General features: G+C 35.7%; 1 protein-coding gene and 1 pseudogene across 5 annotated transcripts in view; one reads left to right on the top strand and one right to left on the bottom strand.

The window, feature by feature from the left end:
• Lrp1b (LDL receptor related protein 1B) overlaps positions 1-24,478 on the top strand; it is a 1,779,935-nt gene that overhangs the window by 119,832 nt on the left and 1,635,625 nt on the right. The gene's annotated exons all lie outside the window — the stretch shown is intronic.
• LOC101969810 (sodium-dependent phosphate transport protein 2B pseudogene) lies at positions 688-2,739 on the bottom strand (annotated as a pseudogene).

The raw sequence follows: 24,478 nt of genomic DNA, 5'->3' as shown, positions 1-24,478 counted from the left end.
TGTGTGTGCGCCAAATGTATCCTAACCCTTTCTGTAGCTCAGGCCTGGCTCCCATCCTGAAAACTTGAGGACAAAGACACTGCAGGTTAACTTTGAGCCACCCACACCTGCCTAGGTAGGGAACTGCTGAAAGAGTGGGGAGCATTGAGAAGTGGGAAGCCCACCTCCCATTCTCTTGTCCAAGTCTCCAAACAATTGCTATTTGCCCTAAACAGGGCAGCTCTGGGGCAGGGACGCCTGTGAGCAAGAACTCTTGGGGGAAGTCAGTCTTTGCTAAGAAAGAGGCCCTTAGGCTCTATCACAACAGAGAACAGCTTTGTACATGTGTATATACACACCCTTACATGGGTACCTTCCAGAACCTTCCATAAATCCCTCCTGGAGGAGGGGCGGTTCTTTCTGAAAAGCAGGTTCAATCTGAGAACATCCTATTTCACCTGTGTGCAGGAGTGGCTGTGGCCACCTCCTGGCCAGCTTGATTGTCCTCATCTCCCTTGGTGATGTGCTGTGCCTTCTGGGAGGCGGGGTCTAGGGCACAGAAGCTGACAGTCTGAGTAAGGGAAGAAGAGCTAGGCCTGACGTCAAGCTCCCCACTAGGGACAAATCCCTGTGAGGCAGTGGAAAGCATGCGAAGGCAGGGAGGGTGGAGCACTCGGCACCTGAGGTTCCCCCAACCTCTGGGTAGTCCTAGAAGGCTGTGCTATTGCAGATGGCCTTGGTGCCCGGGACATCAGCGTGGGCCTTGACCTCATCTTGGTCTTCTCTGTTCATGGCGGCATTTTCGAAGGCCTCAGGGGCCTTCATGGGGACACCCTGCACCTCCTGCACCTCCTCCAGGTCCTCGCAGCACTTGCTGCAGTGGCAGCACACCTGGCAGCACACGTGGCAGCAGCAACAGCAGCGCTGCTGGCAGCAGCTGGTGGCCAAGGTGATGAGGTTGTCCCAGTGCTTCAGGGAGTGCATCCACTGGGGCAGGAAGTGCCAGTTGCGGAGCTTGATGGGCAGGATGCGTGGGCAGCAGGACTGCAGGAGCCTGAGGCAGACCACCAGCAGCAGCAGGAGGATGATGGGCACCCCCACGCCCACCAACACGGGCGAGCCGGCCAGCGAGAGGCCGAACACGGTCAGTGGGGTCAGGAAGGAGAAGAAGATCAGGTAGAACACAGCAAACCAGCGGTACTTGGCGGAGATGTTGCCCAGCCCCTTGGCCAGGCAGATCGGCAGGCGGGTGAACGGGATCGGGTACCACAGCAAAATGCCAGAGATGTTGAAGAAAAAGTGGCACAGGGAGAGCTGGAGAGAACTCTTGAGAGTGTTGCCCGGGCTGGCTAAGGCGGCCAGGATGGCGGTGGTGGTGGTGCCGATGTTGGAGCCCAGAGTGAGCGGATAAGCCCTCTCAATGGTTATCACACCGATACTGATCAGAGGGGTCATGGCAGACGTGAACACTGAGCTGCTCTGCACGATGAAGGTCATGCCCGCTCCGACGAGGATGGCTAGGTAGCCAGTCACCCAGGCAAAGGGAAAGGGGAAATCAGTGTTGATGGTTTTCTTGATGACAATGGCAACCTGTCCCTTGAGCACAGAGCCCAGGAGCTTGACGATCATGATCAGGCAGCCACAGAGGACCATCAGGGAGACAATCAGCAGGATGATGCCCACAGCCAGATCCGGGAGGTTAAAATTCACAAAGATGTGCTGGTTCTTGGCAATGTTCTCCTTGTAGGTCACGTTCTTGATTGTCCAGGTGTAGATACCCTCTGTCCAACAGAGGGAAGGGGAAGTGCAGTTCTCAGGCGAGGGGACAGCGACATTCATCTGAGTCGTATTTGTAAAAGTTTTGCACCAAATCTTGATCAGACTCTTGTTTTGGGCCAATTCGTCATTCATTGCAATTTGGTGGATGACTTTTTTATCCAGCTGAATGATGAGCTTCGTGAAGGGATCTGTGATGACTTTCAGAAGTGCTGGGGCATCTTCTCCATTCTGAAAGTGGAAGGTGTCCACCACCAGGTTGGTCAGAATCTCCAGGTAGTGGGTGGCAACCTCCAGGGGCAAGAGCACCAGTACAGACAGCCAGTTGAAGAAGTCATGGACGGTAGCCCCTACAAAAGCCCTCCTAAACTCGCTGTGGTCTCCGGCCTGCATGAGTAGTGCAATGGTGTTGGTGATGGAGGTCCCGATGTTGGCCCTCATGATGATGGGGATGGCTGCCCACACGGTCAGCAATGAGGAGGCCACCATGCTGATGATGATGGATGAGGAGGTGCTGGAGCTCTGCACCATGAAGGTCACCAGCACCCTGATCACCAGTCCCGCCATGAGGTTGGACATGATGGAGTTGTTGCTGAAGAACTGCCCGGCCACTTTTCCTCCAACCAGCTGGAAGGCACTGCTGAGGACATCCAAGGAGCAAACAAACAAGTAGAGGAACCCCAGGAGTCAAATGAATTTTCCAATCCCTTGGAAGACACATAAGAGCTTCCCTTTGGTGTCTCTCTCTGACCACTTTGATCCCAGTATCCTGGAGTGTGGGCAGGTCCTAGGGGTCTTCCACATCAGTGGGCTCCTCTATCAAAGTCGCAGTGGAGTACAAGGGCAGAAGTTCAATTTTGGCTGCAGGACCACTGCTGTCATTTTTGCCAGACTCCTTGCCTTTGGCTGGTGTGGACTTGTGGCCCCTTCGATGTATTTATTGGGGATGGGCTGGGCATTTTCCAACTCAGGCCAAGGAGCCATGGTCTGGGAAGGAAGTAGTCGTCAGGAGCAAGACGCAGTCCTCAGGGACAAGACGTCTCAAGAGCAAGATGTCTCAGGAGCAAGACACCATCGGAACAGCTGGAGAAGACTGTTGCCAGAGGGAGAGGAGAGGTGAGGCTTTATACAGGAAGCCAAGATCTACTTAGGCCCCACCCAGGTCTCCAGCCTCCCTAATCTGTTCAATTTAATTTTCACCTTAGGCCTGAACAGCCCTACCCAGGCCAGAAGCCTCCTAAACCTGCTCATCCCTGATCCTCCTGGGCTGGTTTAATCTCCTCTTCTCTTTTATAAAATGTCTCTTATATTGTATGAACATCTTCCCATATGCTTTAAATCATCTCTAGATTACTATAATTTCTAATACAATATAGATAGTATATAAGTGATTACTATACTGTGTTATTTTGGGAATAATGACAAGAAAGAAAAGTTAGTACATATTTCAGTACAAAAGCAATTTTTTTCACATATTTTATGATTGAATCTGTACATTCTGAACCTGCAAGTATGAAAGGTCAACTATATATACATGCCATAAAACCATAAAATCTAAATATAAAGATAAGATTTTTTAAATGTTTTTTCCAGATTGATGATAGCTTCAACAACATTAGGAATATTTATATATGCTTCCAGATCTCATTAGGGTCACTTCTTTTAGATACGAAATTTTGCAGGAACAACAGAATTGAATAAGAAGATTCCCTGCAACCACATGCAAAATTCTTAAAGTTTGATAACTTGTATGGAAAATTTGTATGTAGGTCAGTATGTCAGAGATTGGTATGCATGTGAAGGACAAATGCAATATGAAATTCCAGAGATGGGCAGGAACCAACCGTCATTATCTAGTAAACCTCAGTAGGAGGAGAGTGATTGAAAAGGGATGTCTTCTTAGTTGTTCATAGAAAAAAAAAGTCAACAAGTAAGACACTGAGAGACATTAATATTTGGTCTGACTCTTACCATCCAATCTGACTTTATCATCTAAGTTAATCTCATTTCCATGTTTCCTCTATTAATATAATTTCTTATTCCAACACTATTTGGAGGTGGAGGAGATAGATACTATTGTGTGCTGTGACATAAGAGATGCTAGGGAGAAGCTCCTTTTAAAGAAACAAAAAAAAATGAACTATAGCAAAAACATGTAGCCTGCAATCATTTCTGGAATTATTTTTTATTGATGCATATAAAATGTAAATGCATGTAATAAATTTGATCATGAAATTTTGTTTTTTGAATGAGTGTTCTTTGGAGTTAAAGATGTTGGTATCCAGGAATCCTCTTTAAAATGGGAATACTCATTGTCTGAATGTATTTTAATTCATAAGTGCAATGTTTTCCTGATCTTCAGCATCTTAATAGGGTTCTAGGTAAGAGAGTTGCTAAGTGAAATTACAGATTTGGAAGGTAGAGTTCTACTTACTGTGCATGCAGGGCAAAAAAAAAAAAAAAAGAAAACCATATTAAGTAATATGTAAAATACTTCCTATGTAACCAGGAGGTTTACATATAAAATTTGGATCAAGTGCCTGTTGAATAAAAATACAGATTCAGATAGATATGGACCTTCTCTATTCCCTGCCCCTCCCCACCGCTCTTCAGAGTACTATGAGGATCAAGAAGGATTCTGACACTGATGAAGAGACATCCTTGCTCAAAAGCAAATGGCCAGCTACAATTTCTGATGCTCTGTGTAACAGGAATTCATTGAAATAGTTAAAAACTTTTCATCATTGGAGCTTTGTGGTAGGGCAGTGGAGGCCAGGAACAGGGTAAGAAAATAGGTCCCTAAGAGATGGCTCAAAACATGCCACAAAGTCTAAATATGGCTTAGTCTAGGTCAGAATGGTCTAGACTCTGTACCTTGAACTATGTGTCTAGAGACATCAGGAATGGATCTAATGTGAGACTACATTGAGTCTGATAGATGATCCTGTCCACTGGGAAAGAGTCATCCAAGGTGTAAGGCAAAGCTGACCCCCTTTGACACAGGCTCTCTTCTCCTGGTTCTGGGTGTTCCCCACTAAGAGCTCTCAATCCAGGAAGAGCATACCATTTATCTGGGTATCAGTAGAGGAGTACAGGAGGCCACAGAGTAGAACACAGACGACCTTAGCACAATAGTGAGACAGGACACCAAGTCCAAGGCCAAGTCTGTACCAATACTTAGGTAGCCTAATAAGTATCATTACCAGTTGCATTAAAGCTTAGTCATGAATAAATCCCTCAGTTTGTAGTCCTATAAGAATTCCTATAGTGACACATAAAGTGGGAAAGTCGCAGTCTTGATGACTGGCCCATATAGGAAAATATCTAATGAATTGTCAGCAAATGGTACAGATGACCCTACTGGGGCTTAGGTGACACTGGGGATTATACAAATATACTTTTGTAGATATTCAGACAATCCAGTCATGTAAAGTATTATTCAGAGTTTGTAGAACCAAAGTGGAAATTAGGTTTAGTGAGGTTAAATGAATTACAGCAGCAGGGCCAGCAAGTGATAAAGGTGGGAATCACACTTCTGTCTGTTGGATGGCAAAGCCATTACATTATTTTAACTCACACAGAATCTTAACATGTATTTAGTGAAGAACAAGATGCCAAAACTGAACTTCAGGATAGATTTTTGAGAAGAAAAAAATGATGTTAATTAAGGAAAATGTTGACCTGTCCCTAAGCTGGAACCCTTTCCTTTGTGAAAGTAAACACGCCAAATTAAGTTGGCAGCTGTCAGAGGTAGACAAAATTAAATAAGAGTCTTCCCTTCTGGTTCGCATCAAGTGTAGACAGGTAAAGTACACTTAGGAGCAGTTTCTGTCGTCATCCTTTGTACTGCTGGAAACTGAATGCCTGGTGAATGCTACATAAGCTCTTGACCACTCAGCTGCATCCCCAACCCCAGAAGAAATTCTTATTTTTGTCACTGAATCCATACTCTTTTCACCTTTGCTTGGAAAATTCTAATGACTAGACAAGTATGCCTTCTATCCAGGTCAGTGTATGTGTATAAATGCTTGTGACATAGAATTCTTGGTTTTTTTTTTTTTTTTTTTTTTTTTTTTTTGTCATCAAGTGGACATATCTCAAACTTTTACACTAAATTTTGACCAAAGGCACAATATCCTTTAAAGTTATATTATTAATGACTTGATCCCAGCTAAAGAAACTTCTCTGCCCAAAAGAATTGTACCCTTTTGCTTCTAATTAGAAAATGAACAGAGAACTAATTAGATACTTGAAAACCCATAGGAAAGAAGAGTCTATAACCTCTCTCCTAAATCTAAAATCATGTGAATTTAAAAGACCTCATCTTAATTATTTAGAGCCTGATTTCTTGAGTTTCCATGCTACTATTTTTATTAGTGACAGAACAGTCAAATCTGAAGGCAAATGTATTGTTTTGTAGAAATAATCCAGGCAGTTTTATTTTCTCTCTTGTTTTGAAAGGATGACATAATTACCTGAACAATCCAGAAAATTCAGGATTTTAGACTCCAGTTCTAAAAATTGTATAAATATTTAAAAAATACAACACCTTGCAAAGTGATTCTCTACCACCATTTATATTGGAAGGAGAAAACACAGTGGAAATAGTGTCTAAAATCCCATGTTCCTTCTTCCCAACTTCAGAACCCAATCAAAAACATCAGCACTCTGGGAAAATCAGAAATCTCTGTTGGAAAGCATACCAGTATTCAACAAAGGGCCCTTTCTTTCTAGGTTTTTAAACAGGAAATTTGTGTTAAAAAAAAAAAGACCAAAAAAAAGTAAACCTCTTAAACTTTTAGGCAGTCATAGAAACTATGAGTTAACCTTCTATCTTTCTGCCAAGTCATTGCATGTTTATGGCAGCTGGCTGCTATGGACTCCAGGTTCCCACTACCTTCATGTAAGAGAAATGGAGACCTTGAATGTTAGGAAGAAGGAGAAGATACACCCATGAACTCCATATAAATTTTCCAAAGTATCAAAATGCAAAGTGAGTCACAATTATGTGAATTGCATATGAATGTAATTAATTTGTACACGAAGAGAAGATTTTTAGTTTGCTATTATCTTTACAACAGCTTAATATACAGGAAACCAATCATTAGTAAGCTTGCCAGAAGTATGACAAACTGCTTGTTCCAAATTTCTTTAACGATTTAATGGATGGATGTTATTTTCCAGAACATTTTGTTAAAACCTTCTATTGCTTATTTGTAATTAGAGTAAAAAAATAACATTAATTGGAAAACTTTATTGAATTAAAAGTGACATAGCAAGGATGTAAATAATCCTGGTTTACTTGCAACCAGAATTCAAGAAAAACGAGGCTAAAAGCAATAATCTATTTCTTTTCTAACTACAGAATTTTTTTTCTTTACTGACGTCCTCATTCATCTTTTTTCAAATGAAAGTTGATAGAAGTATTTAGAAAAGACGGTAGAGAGGAAGGAAAATGGAAAAAAATTCAAACAATTTTTATAATGAAAATTCTTCCTCAGCTTTCAAAAGGTAACATCAGCATTGCCAATTTTCGGCATTTGTTCTGCTGTGTTTTATTCCATTCACTTATCAGAGTGTAGTCTTAATGGTTGCAATGCTCTAAGCATGCAGTTCTTTTCATGAGAGGAAAAAGAAAGAAAAATAGCAGGAGACAGCTCTTCCCCAAATTCCAAACTGTCTTTTCTGTTTAGGTGGTTTGCCTTTAGAATATATTTTGTCAAATAGTGCCAAAACCAGGCTAAGAAATGTGGCTAACTATGGAAATAAAATTGGGCTTCTCGTATTGAAATAAGTTTATAAGTGTGATGAATTATTCTAACTATATCATTTATAATACATTTTTATAAAACAAATTTAAATAACATTACAGCCCATTACAATCATTAAGGCAGGAGTTAGTATTTACTCAATTTTTTTAATCATCATTACATGAATATGATAATTAGTAATGAATTCTTCCTCCAAGTGACTTGTGTTAAATATTGTAAAATCAGATAGGCAGTTCATTGAAAACCAGAATGTCTTCTGGCCTGTTCACAAGGTAATGTGTATGCTGCAAATAAAAATAGCATAGCCTGAAAGTACTAGCTGGTGATAGAACAGGACCCATAGGGTTTAGAGAATACTCTGCCATTCAATAATCTAATTTTCTCCTCCCTGAAAATGCCCGGAATTCTCTGAAGCTCTTGGTAGTGCCAATTCTTCATGGGCACATTTATTAGCTTCCTATGTTATTCTAAAGGACAATCATCTGTGCTAAGTCCTCTTATAGGATGTGCCTATCTACAGATAATTAGACATTTTTGAACCTAGCAATCTGCACTAAATGCTGTGTGTGTTCAGTTGTCTACCTTCTCCTCATATAACCTTCTCATAATAATGATCATTTTATAGCATGTCATTTCTTTCCTTGTGCCCCTATCTCTGGCAGTGATATCTTTTAGCATCCAGAATTAAAATCTTATATGTCTTTGATTAATCCTTTTTCTTTTTTTCCAACATAAATCTATACTCAGTTGCTTCTGTTTCACCATAATTCTTCCACTTTTGTGATATCTGTCTCAATTCTTGGTTCATTTCAAACTTTTCTATCTCTAGTATCTCTGGAGGACATAAATTTCAAATCTTCTTTCTGCCACTTAATAACCATATGACCTTGGAAAATAATAGGTATTATTAAATGAACCCTTATTATGTGCCAGAGAAATGTGATTCACCTTGTATTTTATATTTCATAGAGTCCTAGGAAAAATGTAGCTAATTTTTTTTAAACCAACAAAGGAAACAGACTCCCTAAAAGTAAAAGCAGCATAAGACAGAGTAGGGCAGGGATTTGGGGCCAGCCCTCTTCATCTTCAGAGTAAAGTTCATGTTCATAAAACTTTAGACTGCTTTCATTAAGCCCTGATTTTCTCATCTATAAATGAGAACTTAAAGATTGTCAGATACCTTGCAAAGGGCAAGATTACAGGAGCACACAGAAGCCATTCCTAGATTATACAGTAAATCTGTGCAGGTTTAGACTGTACATCTACACCCATTCTTGTATTGTGCTTTGCCTGTATTTTATTGCTCTGCGGTGAATATTTTTTGTTACCATTGCAGCTACACTCCTGAAATGCAGTTTCAATCTGCTTCCCTTTAGCTAGTCTTTCTCAATCTGCTAAAATCTTACTCAAGGTCATTGCTTATGGTTGTGCAGGGGAGACCAGCAGAGAGAATGAATAGGAGTACTGTTGTTAAGCCATGTTCCCTGTGTCAGGGCTGTGTCTGCTCAGAGGGAAGGTTGTGTTTTCTATTTGGAAAAAAGGCATTCTTCTCTCTCCAAACCTCCAACCTACAGGATTGAATCTCTCCTTTACTAAGTGCCCTTTTCTAATTTGCATAAAACTTTCCCTTGACCCAGACACACTCTTGTCTCACCTGATAACTCCTGTACTATTTTTATTTATTGTTGCACAACAGTCATGACAAATTTAGTGGCCCAAAAAAGCTACAATTATAGCTCATATTTTTGTAGGTCAGGAGTCTGGGCACAAACTAGCTGAGTGTTCGGCACAGTCTCCCAAGGCTGCATTCCAAGTTTAAGGCAGACTGCATTCTAATCCAGAGACTCAACCAGGGAAGATTCTTTTTCCAAACTGCCTGAGGTTTTTGGCAGAATTCATTTTCTGGCAGCTGTAAATGTTATGGAGCTTGCTCCTTCAAAGTCTGCAGTAAGATATAGTCTGTGCTGCTTCTAGAATCTTGCTTAAGGGCTCACCTGATAGGTCTGGCACACCTGAGAAAACATTCCCTTTGATAAACATTAACTTAAAGTCAACTGATTAGGGGCTTTAATTACACATGCAAAATCCCACAAGTTCACATGGTCTGTTGGTTAAAAGTTAGTCATAGGTCCTGTCTACACCCAAGAAAAGAGATGATAGAAGAATATTAATCACATGAGTCATCTTTTAATTCTTCCAGGAAGGATTTCTTCTTAACTTGTCTTGCCCAGTTACTGATTTTCTCTCTTTGAAATATCTATAGATACATTGTTTGTGTCTTCACCATTCTCACTTGTCACATAATGAACAATTATATGTATTACTGGAAGCTGCCCCAATCCTTCTGCTGCTTGCCTGTTTTTTTTTTTTTAATTTTCCTCCATAACATACATCGCATGTTCCATGTTTCATTTACATAATTTGTTTAATGTGTATTTTCTGTTCACCATAAATTACAGTTCTTTAAGGGAACTTTGATTTGCTCATTGATGTGTCCCATATGTTGAAAACAATGCCTGACACATTATAGATTGTAAATATTTATTAAATAAATGCTGTAATATATCATCATTTCTTGTATTTAATTAGAGTGAAATTTTATCAAAGTATCCTACTTTACAGATTAGTTTAACTATATCACAGCACTATTTTGGTTGTATAATCCACCAGAAGAGTAGTAATAATTATTAGCATATACCTCAATGAATGTATGATCATTTTTAAGTGATATAAGGGGGCATGTATGAATATATTTTGAAGGTTTTAAAGAAACAAGGTGCAAATATAGAAGGAAAAAAATTAGATTCTAAATCAAAGTTCTAAATCAAAGTTCCAATATGTTCTCTGGATGATTTTCTCATATTATGACAGTCCTGTAGATGTTTGATTTAAAATGTTTTAATAATTGATTTTTGATTATGATTTTATTGAAACCACACATGGATACCAGCTCAAAGAGTCCTAAGAAAAATATATCAAGTCACCAACACTTTTAGTTTTATTGTATTGCAAGTAAAGGATGGGCTATTTTCCTCAGGATTGGGGAATTGTTGCTTAGGGCAAAAGAGAAGAGAGATATGGCATAGGAGAGTATATGGCTTTTAGAATTTAATCACATGGCTGGAGTTCAAATTCGCATGCTAGGCTTATTAGCTCCCTGAAGGTATACAAGTAACACAACCTCTGCTTATTAATTACTTGTCTGTTAATGACCATAATAATAATAGTAGCTACCACAGAGAATTGGTGAAAAGATTTAAGAGAATTTAAACACCTCTGGTACATAGTAAATTCTAATGAGTTTGTTTACCTTTTCATTGTTTGGGTTTTTTATTTTTTAATACAGTGATAAAAACATCTACTCACAGAATTGTTATATGGTGACCACAGTACATTCCACTTAGGACTTGGAAAACTCATTACTGATATAAAACAGTGAAATGGGAAATACAGGGTAAAATCTACAACTAAAAGAGATAGCATTGCAATATCTTTCAATTTTTGTTGTGAAATATATATATAAAGCTTAAAATTCAAAATATCATTGGGAGAAAATATAACTTGAACCAACTGAAGGAATTACAGTTTGTAGCACTGGTTAACAATTTATCATTGTAGCAAAGACTTTTGAGAAAGTAACTTGTGAATCTTGTGACTCTAATTATAAAATATTCTTCTCTAAGTAATTCTAGACATCTGTTTAATTAAGATTTTTCTTTAAAAATTAAAAACAGGAAGAAAATGGACTGTTGATTATGATATAATTGATGAGATTAGTGGGATGTGTCATAGAGCCAATGCGGCATAAGACACTGGTTATATACAAACTTAGTCACAAAGCCTCAGCTTGTAAGATCCCAACAGTTAAGGATTCTTTTCTCAGTGAACAATCCAAGTTTCAGAAACGGAAGATGAAAGTATAAACAACCTGCCCATCCAAATGCTAAATGCCACTTTGGAAATCTCTTCTAGGAAGTTACAACTAAAGGCCTTCAAACTGTCCTAAGTCTATGCTTCCTCACTGCAGTGGTACTCATTCTGAAAAGAAGAAAAGGAAACAATGTTTTGGAAGGAGTTTCATATATAGTATGGGAAGTCTTAATATCATAAACCCCAATTAGTTTTGAAATCAACATTTTCAGAATTTACCAGAATGTCTTTGGTAGAAGGTTCATCTGTAAATTGTTCTACCACAGGAATTTTGTGGTCAAACAATCCTCATTGTTATATCTCCATCTTAGAAATTTACAGTGCATATTTCCATATTGAAAACATTTGGATGTGCTGAGGGGAAAAATGATTTGACTTCAACTTGTCACAGTGAAAACTTATTTAAACATAGAGCTATTTTATTTAATTTTAGAAATAAATGTAATTATTTCCTCAAAATTAGTATTTCTTGGAAAATATGCATAACCATGGTAATTTTAACAATAATATCTTAGGGTAGATAGAAATCTAGGTAGCAGGTCTTCTATATAAAATAGCTCATTTAGTCCTCACAGTAGTCTAATGATATAGGGACAGTTATCATCCTCCCTACTAATCAGGGTAACTAAGGTTTTGTGAGCTAATTAACTTGCCAAAGCTCCAATCTTCTAAGTCATTGCATCTCAAATTTGTAATAACAATATCTTTAAAATTTAAGCAAGCTGAGACCCAGAAGAGTATTAATAAGTTGGTGCTCAAATAAAATTGTTATTTATAGGCAGAAAAAGAATTATCTAGTTAGGCTCATTACCAGTTTGCTAGTTCATTTCCATTATGATTTTTATGTATTTTTCTTCTGAATCCCATGGTACTACCATGAGTGCAGGCCTTACCTCCTTACATTTCAGCCTGCTCACTTGGACCATAGGCTATGAACATAGACAATATTATTCATTTGGAATTTGATATGTTTCATTAACCAACATATCAAATGTTAATACTATGCAACTGTTCTTGCATATGGTTAGTGTTCAATAAATTTTTGTGGAGTAGGATTGATTCATAGGACCCTGTGACCAAGGCCTTCAGCCTTTCAATAACATACTTCCTGTCCATACAGAGAATGATAACACCTATTTGTATTTCTGTTGCCATAAATATTCATGATAGCCTTTGATATGCTCCATAATCATCTGAATTTTTAATAACTAAAAGGTGTTTATCACTTGTTTTCAAAAGAAAGGTGTTGTGAGGACTTGTGAATTAAAATCTGTAAGCATGTTCACATCCTCATTAGAGAGTGCAGTGACAGTACAAAGACATGATCATTTCTCTGAGTGTCAAGATAAATTCAGATAGAGAGATGACACTGCCTCCTGACAAAAAAAAAAAAAAAGTGCCGGAAGAATATCTGTCTTCTGCTGCCCACAGCAAATCTCCCTTCTTCCTGGCCAATCTAGGCTTTGCAATGTAGACACATCCTTTGTGAGGGCCAGATTTGGAAAAATTTTATGGCCAAGTATGACTTCTAGAGGTATAGTTGACCTTGATGTTTATGGGACTCTTGATTAGTTAAGCAGGGATTCTATGTTACCTCTCTTAAGTGTTATTTTATACTGTGGCACGTGTGATTGTATATGGTGATACAAAATTTAAAAACCTGACAGGCCTCAATGAATAATGTGTTATCTGTGTAAATCCCCCATACTAAATAGACTTTAAATTGATAGTATCACACTGAACAGTGAGATAAAAGAGCCACCAGCACTTACCTTATAGGCTAATAGCTGCAAATGATGTTATGAATCATTAGTTAAGAGATGGGTCCTACCCATTTTTAAAATGCAATGTAGATTAACATATTTCATCTGTGATAAGATGCAAATAATTTTAGAGAGAAGAGAGTATCTCATGAGGTAAAACTCTCCCAATTTTGTGCCACTGCATCTTTTATTTGATTATAATTAATATGATTATGACTTATTAGAATTCCTGATGGTTAAAGGATAAAGATTGATAGGTTAATAGATCAATACTGGTTACTTAATGTTCTACGGTAGACTGGTTTTTGAAGCATGACACACAATATATAATTAATTTTTAAAAAATTGTTTTTAAGGTGACTGCTATTCGTGACATTTTTTCTAAATCAGAAAGAACATAAAAATTAGGCAAAACTGAGATCATCCTTTCGGCTAAGGTTTAGTAGTTATTTTACTTTTTCCATGCAATTAATGTTCCTTTCCCTTTAGTAGACACAGTTGGGTGAGTGTTCGAAGTGTTTTGTAGTGATTTCACGGTGCAACTCCCAATAAAATAAACATGAGCTACATGGCTAAATTAAAGCATGCTGCTTTGAAAATGTACCCCACTATTTTCAGCATATTAAATTGTCAGTAGCTGATAAAATCGGGCTCACATTTGTAATTTGAGAGTATATTTGAAATACATTTTTAACCTTTCCCTCCAAACTTGGTATGAAATTTAGATGGTAGTATCACTTGATTAGGGATACAGCTACAGGGCATGAAACCAATGTACGTTTTGGAAATATTTCTAAATATGTCAAAGTTTAATATATCTAGAGATAAATAGATTGTAATTCATGTCCAGTGGAGTTTGCTGTACTTCAAGAGAAAGAATCTGAACTCATTTCACCACTTTTGCTCTGTTAATGTGCATGGCAGCTTCTCCTTACCTTTCTTTGAGTTTTCAAGGTGTCTTTGCACTCAGTCTGTTGAGTATCATGCTCACTAATCAATTAACAAATAATTACTTAGCAGGAACTGTGAAGTAAGCAATGTACTGGGCTCCTTTCCTTCCCAGGACTCTATATTTGCACTCTGATGCTCAGTAAATATTTACTGCTTTGCATTTTTCTTTTAAATAAAAGAGGAGATTTGCTAGCAAGCAGGCAATAGCCCCTCATGCACAATAAAGATATGTAGATATGTCAAAGCAGATGTATCTACAAGAGGCAGTAGATAAAACCAAAGCCATCACCTTTGGAATTAAACCAAATTTATATCCAATTCTCATTTTCTCAACTAAAACTGGAATGATCTTGGCTAGTTGCTTTTCCTTTTTTTTTTTGCTTCAATTTTCTCAAATTAAAGTAGAAATAATAGTAGAATGATCTAAAAGTGATCTTCTGACAAATAAATGAATTTATTTAAAGTGCAGAGATTCTAACTGTACCTGGCTCAAGGCAAATGTGATGAATATGTTTCGATGTTGCTATTAACAGAATACAGAGATAGTTTGGAACCTGGATTCTGATTTTCTCCTGGTTATTAAACTTGTGATATTGTGTATATAACTCTAAAGCTCTGAGTCTGATCTATATTCATTTATATACATAGATTTAATCATTCTTGTGATTTTCTTATAGTTTTTTTTTAATTTGCATAATGTGCTCTTCTTGTAAGTCTTGATGTTAATCATTACTTCACTGTTGTGAGGAATCAATGGAATTATGTGGTTAGTCACTTAAGACCACTTGGCCCAATGTGGCTCAATTACATGAAACCAGAGAATAGGATTTCCCCAGACTAATAGGAGTTCCCTACCACAGTGTGAGGGTGATCATTGCACTGGGAGGAAAGGAAGTCAATCAGCTGTGAGTCAGATGGGCAAGCAGTGCCCTAAGTTTATCAAAGTACCATGGATTTTTACCTTCTTTACACATGTGTCCCCTTTGTGGAAATATGGCATACCAAATCCATACCTTTAAGGCCTTACATTAATTATAGCCCTCAGTCCATGGTCTTAAGTCCTTAAAATAAGTATGAATATATGTCTATTATTACCACTTTGTTTCATACATCTTAAGGATTGCAAATGTATATTCCTTTATACTCACTAGCCTATGCTATATGTATACACACAGATATATGTAATTATGAGCATTATAATTATATATGTTATTTTTAAATTTATTTACTGTAAATAAATTTTCAGACTTTGGAAATTTCTGTATTCTTATTTTAGAACTCACTATGGTCTTTTGTAATTTAAAAAGGATCCTTTTGTGTACTTATTGAATCTACAGTACCCATAATATGGAAGAAATAATGGGTAACTTAACAATTGCATAAATTATCATAAAATATTTAAAGAAATAATTCCTATAAATGTTTATTTTTAAAACGCTTTTTGTCTCATATATTTAATCCAACTGAAAATTATGTAAATTTATGATTTTGGAATTGTACAGTAAACTTTGGGGGATAAAAATACTACTAGAAATGTAGTAACATTAGCCTACTTAACCAATATTTTATCTGGTACTTGCATCTAGTCCTCATAGATGTTTTACATTGAATTTAGTTTAAACATGTAGTCACCTGGTAGACCCTGGTCTAGTCACTTTCAGGATGATGCTGTGGCTACTATCTCCAAATTCTACACATAGTGAACTGTAAGAAACCCTTGAGCCAAACTGAAGCTTTTTTAACCCAACATTTTTGCATTTTAATGGCTATTCCCAATAGAAAGCTATAATGCTTCCTCTTAATTTTACTTAATTATCTTCTGCAGAATAAAAGTCTTAAATAATTCCAAGAATTTTTATTTACAATTATTTAAAATTTCCATCAACAAAAGCTAAAATCTCATGGGATATTGTTTCCTCTCTTAAAAAAAAAAACGAAGCTACTACTTTCTACTTTTTATGACAGGGAAACAAATTATGGGAGCATTTATACCCATTAGGACCTTTACTGATGATTGTAGACTGAATAATGACTTCCCCAAAATGTTCATATTCTAATCCTTGTAGTCTGTGAATATCCCAGTTAGAGACACAGGGGAATTAAGACTTCAGGTGGGTTAAAACTTGCAAATCAGCTGATCTTACATTAGAGAGATCATCCTGCAATTCAAATAGGCCTAATGTAATTGCAAGAGCTCCTTAAAATAGAAGAGGGAGGCAGACAAGTCAGAACCAAGGGGAGATGCAATTAAGAAGAGGTCAGAGTGATACTTAATAGGAAGGACTTCACGAGCCATTCCTGGCTTTTTGATGGAGCATGAGGGCTGAGAGCAAAGGGAACTTGAGGGTAGTAGAGGCTGCAGAAGGTAAGGCAACATTTTCCCTGGAGCCTCCAGAATGAACTATCTCTGCAGACACCTTGATTTTGGCCAAGAGACATCTACGTTAGACTTCTGAAGTACTGTAAATAATAAAATATGTATTCTTTCAAGGCAGTAATTTTATAGAAATTTTTATAAAAGTGAGAGAAAACAAATACTTTCATTATATAAATTATTATTTTCATTGTTCTTCTGCCACTTTCAAAATTCCGTGGATTTTCAAATGTATGGATTCCTAAATTTGGAGATTTGGATACAAATTTGTCACTAAGTGGCTATGTGATCCTGGCTCACATTTCTCTGTGCCTTCATGTCATGTATATATAATAATGCTGTCTCTGACACTCAGCAATAATGGAATGAGAAAGATAGCTGTATGATGTTAGAAAAGTATAGTCTTCATTATTATTTTCCTGGTGGCTAATTCTTTAAGTTCTTGGAATAATGATAGTTCAGGCAAGAAGATTCAAAATGTAAGGTGACAGAACCATAAAAGGATAGGTAAAATTTTACCTTTATATATGAACAATTAATTACACTAGATCATAATGTCTTGCTGGAGGGCAAAAGAAGGAATTGTTGTTTTCTTAATAATATTTTTAGATTTAGTTTTTATTAAAAATATTTTCTGGGTTGTGGTGTAGCTCAGTGGCAGAGAGCTTGCCTAGCATGCATGAGGAACAGGGTTTGATCCTTAGCACCACATAAAAATAAACAAGTAAAGGCATTCTGTCCATCTACAAGTACAAAAGATTAAAATTTTAAAAAAATTTCTTCTTAATTTTCTTGTCTTTAGTCTCTTGAAGTTTCCCTTTCCTTCCAGCAAACTATATATGTAGATATATATATATGTATATATCTACATATATATATAATCTATTTTACATGCATACATATATATCCTTTCACATGTATACATAAGATATATACATATATATTAAAAATAAGGTCTAGAAATAATATATTAAAATATTTTATTTTTTTGAACTCCTTAGAATTCAAAAAGCATAATAGATTATTGTAAATTTCCAAAAGAAGCTATCCTTGTGTTCATAAAGGATTTATTTCTCTGAATCATATGAAATGAATCATTCAGAATATAACTTTGGCTATTCACAAAATTACCCTATTTATGCTAGCTAGCTAATTATATTAGCATACCAACTACCTGGAGAATGTTTGGCAAATAGCCGTAATCTCTGGAAAATAGAGGTAACCAGACAAAAATGTACTCTGAACTAGTATACACATACATGTTGCTCATGAGGGAAATCACCAGCTTCCACTCAGGATTTTACTGAGATTTATTTCTTTGTAAAAATTTGATGAAAGAAAATTTGCTTATTTTATTTGTTTATACAAGTCAGTTCTAAGATTAGTACCAGTCCAGATAACACTAAATAAATAGGCAGTGACAATTATAAGAAATGAAGATTGACAAAACAAAAAGATAAGACAATGAGAATAAAGAGCATAGAAGAGAGACCTTAAATTAATAGCAATATGGACACATCAGCATTGGGATAAGCATCATACTGTATCTCAAGTCATCCAAGATAATGAGCACAGTATAAACACTGACATTCTAAAGTTAACCTTGAGTCATCAAGAAAACATTAAATTACATTCAGTTGTCTTTGTTTCAGAAGGCAAGAAAATATAAATTGATTTTAGCAAGACCTTCACCTTTAGTTCTGACATTTAGTGTGTAACTATATAATGGTCAAATCACTGCCAAAGGGAGTTTGTGAACTTCATCTCAATAAATCAATGGTTAAAAGAAAAGAAAAGAAAAGAAGAAAAAATGCTGTGTCCTGTATGTGGACTGTCAGCTTTAGGTTTAGTCTTAAGTTGGAAAATACACTTCTCAGACACCTTTTCCAGATTTCTTGATGGACACTGCCAATGGAATCCAATTCTACTTTGCAAGGTAGAAAGGAAGAATGCCTTTCTTTTATTCTGCATATGGTGGAATCCCCAGTAGCAGCAGATAATTAACAGCACATGAGGCCAATAGTCCCATTATAACACGAACAATTCAGTGTAGACTAAGCCTCTTGGCCTTGGATCCAGAGAAAATTTCTTGTCCTTGGAATACCAGTTCTTGTTTAACTATAGCTACGTTTGATCCCTTCCTTTTCTCCTCTTTTAGTTCTTTCCAATACCCATGCCACCAGTCACGTACTAAAATTTATGCTGCTTGAATTGCTAACATAATTCCCATTTTTTTTTTCAGACAGGATACCAACAAATGAAAAAATGTAATAAAAGTAAGACTTTTATTAAAAAGTCTATTTGATTTGTCTGGAAATTTCAGCCATTCAGCAAGTGTAAAATATACTCTGAGATCTAAGTGTTGGTACTTGCTGATATTATAACAATAATTTAAGATGCTGGCAGCAAAATTTCTGCTTAGCAATTAAAATTACTTTGAGAATTTTCTAAGAGTGGGTATGCACAGACTACCGACTTCCATTATTTCATAGTGTAACATAAAGAGAAGGAGACAAAGTAGACGTAGCTAAAATATCATGCCAGTATACTCTGGCATCATGAGCAGGTGACAGAGTGGACTAATATCTTCAACACAATTAGAACAACATTCCTTGGTCAACATTCATTCCCAAAGTCCAACAGAATGTAGGTTTACAGTGAACTTGGTCCATGACTCAGTACTTCTGTGATGCACCATGGGTATTTCATAATCATGATGTTTCTTTCCTTTTTTTAATGATTTTTTTTTCTGACAAGGAGACACTGAGTCACAGAAATGTTTAAGTTTTTCTTAGGAAGGTATTGCGTTCATTTTCTCTAAGTAGAACTTTTCCCCATGGGGTGAAATATCAGGCCTTTGTCCCCAATTTTTATTTACGGGCACAAAGTGGGTTGTTAATGTGCTTAAATTGATGCTTTTATATTTGCTTTCCTTTTCATTGAGTTCTCCTCTTTCCCATCCACCCTGTCTATAGTTACCAATTAAAATATTCCCCCCTAAGAAGGTGAAATCATCATTTTGAGTGGCTGAACCAATTAAAAGAAATGTTGATATAAAATGTCACTATTATATTCCATGTGTAATGGGGAGTTTTTCCTTGATTTTCCTAGAACTGATACCCAAAATTTGGATGAGCAGTATAAAAATTCAAATAACAGTGGCCTGTATTTGTAGAAAGACCGCCATGTAAAAGAAGCAAGAAAAATACAAAAACATAGGGTTTATAGTCAGTTAACCTGAATCTGAATATTCTCTCAGATCCTTCCTACCTGTGAGTATAAAAGAGGAACAGAATATTTATTGAGATAAATGATGAAAGCTGATTTATGCAGAGTAATGAGATTGTATCCCTACCACAGTGAGTGAGTGATTCTGTGTTATAAATAGAATAGATAGAATACTTATAGTGAATATATTTATATAAATGTATGTATGTGTTAGGTTGAAATATATGAACTTGCTTACAGTGAACTCCTTTTGACCTACAAAATATATGTCTCTCTCCATTAAGGAAATTGTAATCTCTTATAGAAGGGTTGGCACAAGGTATAAGATTGTTGCCAATTATCGATAATAACAAGACATTGCATTTCCAATGTTAAGGGTGCTCACAATAAGCTGGACCTGTGTGTGAGAGGCATAATAGATGTTGGAGAGCAGAGGAAATTTTCCATTAAAGGACAGGGTAAATTTGGGTGTTTTAAAAATCATAATTGATTGTGAAAGATCATAAACTAAATATGTTAGAAATGAATTTAAATGACAGAAAAGTCTCTAAATATAATCTGAGAGCAAAGGATTTCATTTTTAAGTAAGTGATAGAGATTAGGATGAAAAGTACATTCTCCAGAGTAATGGAACACCAAAGAACAAAAAACATATAGTCTTCCTAATGATGTCATGGGGCATCTAGAATCTTTACTCTGAACACTAAAATGCAAAAGAAAAGATGAGTTATGATCTGTGCATAAAATGCCTGAATCACTAAGTGATGTGGGAAAAGTAGCTTTGAAAGACCTTAGACAGATGATAGAAAATGAAAGCTTATCTTGGTCCAAAATGTGTTGCTATTAAGCTGAGTTGTAGTAAAATTTTATAATTCTAAAGAATGGTAGTGAATTTATTATTATAGCTGACAAACTACTTAAAAATAATATTTATGTATGTATGTATGGACACATACATATACATTCCTTCTAATTATTAAAATGCACACATTGAAAACTGGTTTTGAATTTGTTTATTGTTGTTTATATCTTCATCATAAACATGTAATACCCACAGGATTGTATGGAATATCCTAGCTCTGTGTGTAATGCTAAGGATGGTCCAAGAGAGAAGTCTGATTGGTGGCTATAAACACTACTATAGCTGTTTTCCTTATATATTTTAAGAAGTTTTACCAATGCCTCTGTGCTAGAAATAAGGACATTGGCAACAAGTAAAAAATTGCAAATGAAAAACAGAATGTTCAGTTTGAGCAAGATGGCTCCTGCAAACTAGATTTGAAAAATCATAAGGAACAGATTTAAATACTCCATGAATCATCAATATTGTTATATTTTAAAGTCTTAGGTATTCTTTACCATATATAAATACCAATGCTCCTTTCATAGTACTATAATTTCTGGCCAGTTTATTATCTGGAACTACTTCTTTATGAGTAGTCTATATGTTTAATTTAATTTACCTGGTTATAAACTTTATGCACCCTTCTAATTGCTAGGCACATTTGTTTCACTTCAGTTGGTAAAAGATTGTCTCATGATTTCTAAATTGCAGGATAAATTTTGAAAACATGCTGAATATTGTTTTTTCACTGTTTTCACAAACACTGTTTATTCACAGTTCTTAAGGAAACCTAGAGTTTCAACAGATGAAGAAAACTGATCATTTAATCAATAGATTTGATTCCATACATAAATCTTGAGAAGTTAATATGGCTCATGTTCTACACATTAGTTATTACCTGATTTGTTTGCTGAAAGTAATATAATTGGCTGATAAATATCACCTAACTAAAAATAATGTGAAAAACAGAATCTTTCACATCTTTATATATCAAATGCAAGCTTCCCCCTCCCTACATTCCTATCTAGTGATTTCAGTATTTTTTTTCTTTGTGTGTGTGTGTGTGTGTGTGTGTGTGTGTGAATGGTGACACTCTACTTTATTCTTTCTCTGATATTAAATTATTTCATAACTCTAACTTTAAAAGTTATCAGAGAAGAAAAACATGGAGTTTATTAAATTTTGAATATGAGTGAACTTATTGCCTTTGAAGCAAAAAAAATAAAAACTAAACAAGTGTCTATTATGCAAATCATTACCATTTGTAAATTACTCATTATGTAGCAGTGGCAGCAACACTGATATAACATGAAAGAGCCAAGTATCTGTTGTTTTATTTCTTATTTTAGTCATTTAGAAAATGTTCAAGATCCTGTTCAAGAAGGAGGGGGAGAATGTGAGATGCTTAGATATACTGAAGGGGAAAAATAAGTTTCACAAATCATTATTTTGAAAATTTATCATTTTGAAGAAAATTAGTAATATAGGTATCATTAAAATATGATTACTGATGAAGGAAAATTGTAACATACTCTTTTACATATTCATTGAAAGATTCTAGTAGATATATGCATACAGTAGAGACTTATTAAAACTGCATACTTATAACTCTTGTATGTTAATAATGACATGAGACAATGCCCTGAAGTGGGAAATGATGAGATTCTCAAAATGTAAGAGAGTTCATATGAGATTGACTTATTTTAAGGGGCTATTTTGTGTTACTACAGCTATGTGAAATTGTATGATTATAATCAGGGAAAACTGAGCTGCTATAACCATGCAGCACTGACTGCAGAACACTCTTGCAAATACTATCAACTGTACAGGAGATTATACAAGAGTCTTCCTGGAAGATAAGAGAAGGCAGTTTTGAAATAAACTCATACCAAGAGATGAAGTGATTCACCAGGGCATAAAGGGAAACTGTGGCAAGATGAAATCATAACCCAGGGCCAGTTACAAACATCTGAAATTGGAACTACTTTGACCATTTCTACAAACTCCACTGTCAGAATTATGGAGTGAACATAAGAATGCTTAATAAGTGTTACTTATAAGCAAAGTGAATAAATAGGCTCCTGCTTTCAGAATATGAAGATATGGGCATTTTATGAACCCATAGTTTCTACTAATTATAAGTTGCCAATTATAATTTTAATTTATTCCACAACCAGTGTTTTAAGGAGAGAATAAGCAAAAATATAAGAAACCTATAATTCATAAAAAAAACCTGAGAAAACATTCTTAGTTAGGTTTGGCCTATTTAATTTTTTTAAAAGGACACTTCTTTACATTTACAAAAAGACTGTATTGCCTTTTCTTTGAAGCCTTAGTGTTTGGGAAAAAATATATTGTATTTATATAGCATATCTGATATCAAGTCCTTTTTGTGTATAGTGTTATTTCAATGGGAGAGTTCATTTCCAGAATAAATTGTTGATTCTACACCTCCAGCTTTTTTTTTGATAGAGAAATAATTCATTAATTGATCAATGATATTTAACTTATTTACTCTAGAGCAGATGATTAACAAAGCAATGAAAAAGGCAAGAGATAAAAATTAATAGTCCCTATTCATGAACTACTTACATAACCTTTATATTTGACCAAGACATCATTATTTTCCATGCAAATAATTTGTTTTCTGTTTATTAAGATTAAAAATGTCTCAAAGAAAGACAATGTTTTACATTAAAATATGGTAGAGATAATAGCATACTACTACTGAAATAGGAATTCATATTCATAATTTTACAAAGCACCCAATTCAGAATAAAAAATGGTAAGTATTCTTCCTTCTCAAAGCTTTGTAAAATTGTAAGAAAATTAAATCTCTTGAGAAATATCCATTGGATTTGTGGTAGGTATATTAAAAGTAAAAGAAATCTTTGCTGGCTGAACTTCTTCCCCAAAGCTAAGCTCTCTGGACACAAAGAAAAAAGAAAATTAAAAAAAAAAAAGAGCTTAAATCAGCTCTACACTGGTTATCTCCAAGGTTAATTAATTGTTTTAATTGCACCATGCTGTAGCCAAAGACAGAAACATTGTCAGATATAATGCAGTGGAAAGGAATGGGATGAAGGAGAGTTTGTGGAATTTAAACTCTTGAGAGATTGCTCTCTACCTCACTGTACTTTAGATGCAAAAATGGTAACACAATACCAGGAGCAGGATGTATCCTCAAACAGGAAACAATTATGTAGTTTTAAAGACCCATCAGTAATTACATACATATTAATTAGCCAACTGCAAACTTGGCAATTCTTTGTTTACTTGATTAGTGTAATAGTCAAATTCTATAATTCAGTCTCCCAGATTCAATTTGAGGGCAATAAGTCCAGTTAAATCCAAAATGCATTACCATCAAAAGTAAATAGATTTTTTTCATGCTGTACATACACATGATAATAAAAAATAACATTTATGACAACTAGTTATGTACATGGCATTTTCCTTTAAGTCACTTAGAAATTATTTCTATCATACCATTTTACAAGTGAAGAAATGGAGACAGAGGAGTTAAATATCTACCAAGAATGATAGGTAGTAAGTGGTGGAACAGTTTTGAATCACTACCATGCTGTCACAGTAACTTTTTTCACGCATCTGAGAAACAGATTTTAGAGGAAATGTCTCATAAGGTTGTGAAGATCAGCTATAATTTGAACTGGTACTAGATTTCTAGTTTGGTCAACATGGTCATTTGGGACAATTCTGAGAACTAAAAAATGACCTTACTTTTCTAATATGCCCTTATTAACATATTTATAATTTTAAAGATCCTGATGGTCTGAAGAGAACAAACATATATCACTATTTTGAAATATCCATAACTCTTGGCGAAGAAAAACATCTTGAT

This window comes from Ictidomys tridecemlineatus, chromosome 7, assembly GCF_052094955.1.
Source record: "Ictidomys tridecemlineatus isolate mIctTri1 chromosome 7, mIctTri1.hap1, whole genome shotgun sequence".
NCBI lineage: Eukaryota > Metazoa > Chordata > Mammalia > Rodentia > Sciuridae > Ictidomys > Ictidomys tridecemlineatus.
This window is presented reverse-complemented; position numbering and strand designations above follow the sequence as displayed.